Here is a 6,856-nt window from a genome sequence, read left to right on the forward strand (position 1 = left end):
ATTCAGTCTTTGTGTTTTAATCATAAAGAGCTCAAAGTTCAGTCATTCTGACACTGAAATGATTTTAGGACTGCTGAAGAATTTGCTGAAGGGATATAAACCTCGACATAATGGGTCTATATTATTTAATATGAAGTTTGTGTATGTGTGTTAGTGGAGAACAGGTCAGAAAGACAGAGGAAGAGAGTCTGAAGGTTAACAACAGAGGAATCTGAAGTTGCCTGTAGTCAATTCTTTAACGTGGGTTTATTTTCACCAGAGCACAAAAGTTTGCATGGCTTTATAGCATACAAATATTATGCTGTAGAACTAGAAAGATAATTCCAAAAGACTTCTTTGAATAAAATGTTGGCCAAAACATAGGTTTAGCCCATTATTTTTAAGCCTATTCTGTATTATTAAATTAGTGATTTTCTAATTCAGCTCTTGCAGCGGGGGGAAACCCCATATTATATTATGTTATACTATATTACTTACATGGTTTATAATATTTGAATTATATATAAATAACATTTACATTTTTACATTTATTTAAAAAAAGTATTGCAAAAGTGTATCTGTAGCTAGCTACACTGTCATTCTGAACATTGAAAAACACTGAGTTCAGTAAGCACTGTCACGTGCTTGTCCTTCAGACTAGTAAGTTGGTTATTCACTTGTCCGAGTAAAAAAGGTTACTTGTCCGGTATATTATGATACATTGCCAAAATGCACAACATTTTTGTAGTCAGCTATTTCATTTGATGATTCTTGATACCAGCTTCAATACACAGCAAATAATAACACTAATTTGTTAACTATTTAAGAACTGTTTCAAGTAATTATGCAAGACTATTGAACCATCAGAAAAACGTAAAACAGCAATAAATAAACAGCTATGAATAGAAATAGATTAAAAATAATAGAACAAAAAATACAAATTAAGAAAACTGAGCTTTTTTAACAGCTTTTAAAGTTTTTAACAGTAGTTTCAAGTAAATATTCAGAAAGAAATGCAATAAGAAATTACTACTGGTCTTCACTGTATGATTCTAATACTTTTTAAAGCTACTAAAAGTTATCCAGTCAAGAGCACTGAGTGGTGTTCTTGTTTTCTTGTTATGGTTGTTTGATTATTATAATGATACACTAGACAGCAGCAGGTCTATTATCTTACATTTACACTTATAAGTCCAACAGTTTGTTACAAATCTCTTTTCCCCTACTGTTTACGTTCACTTCAGACATAACTCTCTGTGTTTTCATGAATACCTCATCAAGACGGACAGACACGCATGGCACGTGCACTGTTTGCTCAAATAGATCACAGCCCTTTGTAGTTTAATATTCATAAGGTCATATCTTTTGATTTTGATTTTATTTCAATGGATTATTCAGCTCTACAGTGAAATTTTTGAAAGTTCTTTTACCTCATCACACTGAATTCAGACTGCGAGCTCACATCTTGAATATCATTCTCTTGCTGTGGTGCTGTAGATTCGGCAGCAGAGTGCTGTTGCTGCATAGCGGTGCAGGAAACACCGATCAGCCACAACATTAAAACCACCAGCCTAATATAGTGTAGGTCCCTCTCATGCCACCAAAACAGCAACAACCCGTATCTAACAACACTTCTGAGATGCTATTCTTCTCACCACAATTTTACAGAGTGGCAATCTGAGTTAACATAGTCAGTTCAAATCAGTCTGGCCATCCTCTGTTAACCTCTCTCATCAACAAGGCAGTTCCTTCCACAGAATGGCCCGCTCACTGGATGTTTTGGTTTCGTTTTTACAAGAAAGTGCAGTGCATGTGCTAACAATGGGGCAGTCATGATGATGGCAGGGTTGTAAACAAGCCTGACACACAAAATTTGAATTTGTCACTTAAATATTACCAAAATTCGAATTAAATTTGAATTTTAAAGTCATCAGATTTTTAAATGAACATTGTTTCCCTAAGTTCACACAAGGGTGCAACAAGTACATCTAAACTAAACTGCACCAGGTTATACAGTATTACAAAGAACAAAGTGCATACCATTTTAAATTAAAGTGCATAAAATAGGCCTAATATCTAAACATGATTTTAACCATTTCATATTCTCAAGTGTCAAGTAAAAATTAAAAAGAGGGGAAAAAAACAAAAAACGCACGGCTCTATATTAAATAGATTTTTTGCACTAGAGCCACAGTATACCCCAGACTCAGGCTTCATAATTACAAGGATACCACATCCTTTAAAGGTGTATAGTAGTAATAACCCCAGATAGTAGTGATATTCGGCTGAACTCAGTGGTGAAACTGCTCAGACTCTAAGACCAGGGGCTGTTCAATCAGACGCAACAGAATGAAACAGAACGTGTGGATTTCCGCATGGTTTCCGCTGAGAAACACTGATAAGAGAGCATACCACAAGGACCAAACACCTCCACCAAGGCCGTTTGCTTCCATCTGCATGGTTTGCAGATGCATGGTCTATTGCTTGTCTATGAAAACCTGTGCTTGGCGGACGTCTTTGACAATTGTGCCGAGTGTCGTAGTTTATTGCACATCTCATGCAGGAGCCCTGTTTTTAGATGCCATGTCAAACTTCAACCTTTAAAAATGCGTATTGAGACACCCAAGTTCTGTTAAACTGTATTTGCAGCACTAAGTCTAACCCTTTTTTAACTCAAGAACGCAATGAGTCAGAAGTCATCGTCAGTGCTTTGTGCACATCCAAAATTAGAATGCACAGTTTTAGCATTCGAATGTGCATTTTTATCTTAAATTCGACAAATATTCGAATCCAAGCACTGACGATGCTGAAACGGCCCATTCACCAGCTTTGTCAAGCGGTGATGCTTAGTGATGTTGGCCGGGACCCTGCAGGAGAGCAGAGTGTCTTCTCATTGCCGTGAAGATCCCGTCCGCTGACTAGTGTAGTCAAATGTGACGCAGTAGAGGGCTTCTTGATGAGAGCTGAATCGCTGTCTTGAAGGAAGAAAATTCTGAGGAATGGTGTTTGCAAGCCTGCTTTAATAGCAAACAGCGTTGTGCCTAAAAGGGCAGGGCTCAAACACCACATAGCCAATATTAGAATATTAAATATTATTGTAGAAATGTTTCAACATGGTCATATGGAAGGACACTCCCATATGCTTTAGCAAACAAAATGTTAAGTGTACCGAGTCATAAGCGATCTCTGGAAGCATAAATGAAAACTTCAGAATGTGACTGAAAACTCGAGAAGCGCATTCATAATTCCTGATCAGCGAACGCAAGTAGAGAATTTCATTAACAAAGTATGCAGTTTGCTTTTATTCATTCTCAGTTGAAAAGTTTCTGTGACAGGGCAGGGCCAGGTTGTGATTATACACACCAGGTCCCTTATCAGGCTAATTAAGCCTCCGAGAGGGATAAAGGCCGATTGCGGATGGTGGTGAGAGATGAGAGAGAGAGAGCGAGAGAGAGAGATCGTTTACGGACATGTCCGTCATGTGTGTGTGTTTGTCTTTTGTTTAAGTTAATCATTAAAATATTGTTTATATCACCAGGCCGGTTCTCGCCTCCTCTTTTCCATTGAACTGCTCTACACTGGTGCCGAAATCCAGGAACTAGGAGGCACCAACAGAGCAGCCGCGTGGGGAGAAGGGGCTCCTAACAGACTGCCTGGAGTGGTCAGGGCCGCTGCCAGGGGCGGGGGAGACCCCTTCTGTTCCCACAGAATGTGGCCGGGCGTTCCGTCCGCCAGGGGCTGGAGGACTGCCTCCGATCCGCCCGGAGAGGCGCGGCTGTCCTCCATTAGAGTGTGGAGGAGTGGCCGAGGAACAAGCTACAGCATATCGGAGAACTGGTGAGTAAGTTTTTTTTTCTTTTCATCTCTCTCTCTCACTCTCTCTCTCACTCTCTCTCTCACTCTCTCTCACACTCTCTCTCACACTCTCTCTCACACTCTCTCTCACACTCTCTCTCACACTCTCTCTCACACTCTCTCTCGGCGTTGGCCTTTTCCCTCTCGTTTACATTTTAGAGTTTTTTTGGGGGGTACTACACTGTTACAAGAAGTACCGCCCCATTTTTTATATTTCTGTTTCCCTCCCCTTGTCCCCTCCCTCATCCAGGTAGATGGGGATGACCTGCTGGAAGACGGGGCTTAGGGCATGCCCTCCCCCAGGTAAAGAGAGGGGGAGGGGGGGTGTACATCACGCCGGGGGCTTCCCTGCCTGAGAGAACGAGGGAGGAATGTGACAGGGCGGAGGGCAGGGCCGGGTCGTGATTATACACATCCAGTCCCTTATCAGGCCAATTAAGCCTCCGAGGGGGATAAACAGGGGTGAAAATTTCATCAAAATGTTGGGGGGGGGACAATAAACATAACAATTCTCAAGAGCCATTTTTGAAGGGGACACCAAGGTTTTTTTTGTTGTTGCCCCGTTTGCATTTGTATCATTTTATTTCTTAAAACAATTATTTTAAGAATATATCATTATATTATTTACAATACACATATTTTTATGACATTTTAGGGGGGGGGGGGCAACCCTCAGATATTTCCGCCTATGGGGATAAAGGTCGATTGCGGACGGTGGTGCGACAAAGAGAGAGATCGTTTACGGACATGTCTGTCATGTGTGTGTTTGTCTTTTGTTTAAGTTAATCATTACAATATTGTTTATATTGCCAGGCCGGTTCTCGCCTCCTCTTTTCCATTGAACTGCTTTACAGTTACGTTCAAAACAATTGGCACAAACGTGATCCAATATTATTCCATCCCAAAAAAAAAAAAACAAGGCTGGTCAAGAGGCCAGAGGCTTAAATTCTGTCTATCCTTAAGTTTGCTGATAAATACAGCAACATAACATGCATGCATACTCATCAGATCAGGGAGGTTTTTATGGCTCAAGGGTTTTATGGCTGACCATCATATCCATGAGAGTTTGCATTCAGCAATCACAAATGTGCACCTGTTCTGGCATCGAATCACACGTGAGTTGACCTGTTTAAGAACAGGTTGGTGCACAATGATAATCGCTGGCTCCACACACGGTTCTAGAGTCACATAACTGCTTTTGACAACACAATAACACAGTCATAGTATTGATTAACCCTGGCATCGACAAAATACTGTTCACTGTGTTGTTGGTACAAAGCCAGACGACATTAACAACAGAACACAGCACAAAAATAATACAACAATTTTACTGCTTCTTACCATGAAGATTACGTACTGCAAACGCATAACCAGCTGTCAATAACATAACCACTTTCACATATTACTGCAGCTCCCACAACTCGCTCATTCACGTCCATATGAGTGTGTCACGCCACACATTCCCACATAGTGATGTGTCGTTTTAAACACACCGGGCGTTGAACTGTTAACTCACGAGAGAGAACCGTTATTCTGTATCGTTAATGTCTTATGTCAAGTGGAATAACACAAATCCACCTACTGACCTTTTACAACGTTTTGTTTTAATATGGAACACATACTTCCTTTCGCTTGTAATTATTTTCAAGTAGTCCTCCTCTCATCTATGTGGAGTTTAACCGTTGCTGAACAGTGAGCTCGCGTTCGGGTCAGATTTTATTTGATGCTGTCCGTTTAGCTCGCGAGGCGAAAGGGAAACGAACGGAGACATTCGACCTCAAAAAGCACATAAAAACACTTACACAGGCGAGTGTAGTTTTCCGCTTCGTCCACCGCCGTAACCTGTCTATCCTCGAAACGCGAATCTGAGATTTCTCAACCTCTAATTTCGTCCCGCAGCCATCTTTCCTGATTTAAGGGACACACCCACGCGAACGGGACGTTGTGACGTTACACTTGAGGGTGGCACCCTTTGCTTTTAAAGGGATAGTTCACCAAAAATAAATAAATAAATAAATTCTCTCATCATTGACTCATTCAGTATGACATTCTTTCTTCAGCAGAACACATTTGAAGAAAAATAGAAATCTATCTCAGCTCAGTAGGTCCTTAAAATACAAATGCATGGTGATCAGACTTTTGAAGCACCAAAATTCACAGTCAGCATCAACGTCATCAAAAAACCACACAATCACTATTTAAGTGCTCTTTTAACTATAAACCATTGCTTCAGGTCAACAGCAGAATGCGCATTAAAGTCACGAGAGCGCTGAGTTCACGCAATCTCTTGTGTGACGTAATCTCACATTTTCATCTCATATTTTTCATCCAGGAAAAGCACACAAATGCACCATTGTGAAAAACATACAGATACAATACAGATCTAAACCAGATCTAATGAAGCTTCTGTACAGTGTTCCTCCTCCTCAGTTGTATACAGTGCTGCATAAATGGCACATGGTGTGTCACATGTGTGTCAGTTCTCGTGTGAACATGCCAAAGTGATTATGTCACACATGCATACTGCTGCTGACCAAAGCAATGTTTTATAGTTAAAAAGTACTTCAAAATGTATCTTTTTCACACCAAAAGCGATTGTGTCGCTGTAAAAGAAATTAATTTAACAGCTGGAGTTGTATTGGTGACGTTTATGGTGACTGTATGTGATTAATTGGAGCTTCAAAAGCCTGATCACCATCCACTTGCATTTTAAGGACCTACTGAGCTAAGATATATTTCTATAGTTCTTCAAATGTGTTTACACCAGGGATGGCATGAGGGTGAATAGATGGTGAGAGAATTTAAACTGTGTAAACTAACCCATTAAAGAGAACGCTCTTGTTCTGTTTATGAAAATTAATTTGATCATGCCGAATTTGCTATGCATTCCTTGGGCACATTAGTAACATTATGTAATAAATATAATTAGGTAAGCTCTAGCATTAGCTATAAATGCCATCAGGTGTTTATTTGACATTGCGCTTTCCCTATCAATGCATAGGCTTTCATTATTATTATTTTT

At 40.1% G+C, this 6,856-nt stretch overlaps 1 protein-coding gene across 1 annotated transcript in view; it reads right to left on the minus strand.

Annotated features, from left to right (window-relative positions):
* Positions 1–5,765, minus strand: part of fhip1b (FHF complex subunit HOOK interacting protein 1B) — a 28,804-nt gene extending 23,039 nt beyond the window's left edge. The window contains exon 1 of the mRNA XM_052148770.1: positions 5,637–5,765. The gene's annotated coding sequence lies outside the window, so the exon portion shown is untranslated. The remainder of the gene's footprint in view (positions 1–5,636) is intronic.
* Positions 5,766–6,856: the final 1,091 nt, after the last annotated feature.

Source organism: Xyrauchen texanus, chromosome 18 (genome assembly GCF_025860055.1).
Source record: "Xyrauchen texanus isolate HMW12.3.18 chromosome 18, RBS_HiC_50CHRs, whole genome shotgun sequence".
Classification (NCBI taxonomy): Eukaryota; Metazoa; Chordata; class Actinopteri; order Cypriniformes; family Catostomidae; genus Xyrauchen; species Xyrauchen texanus.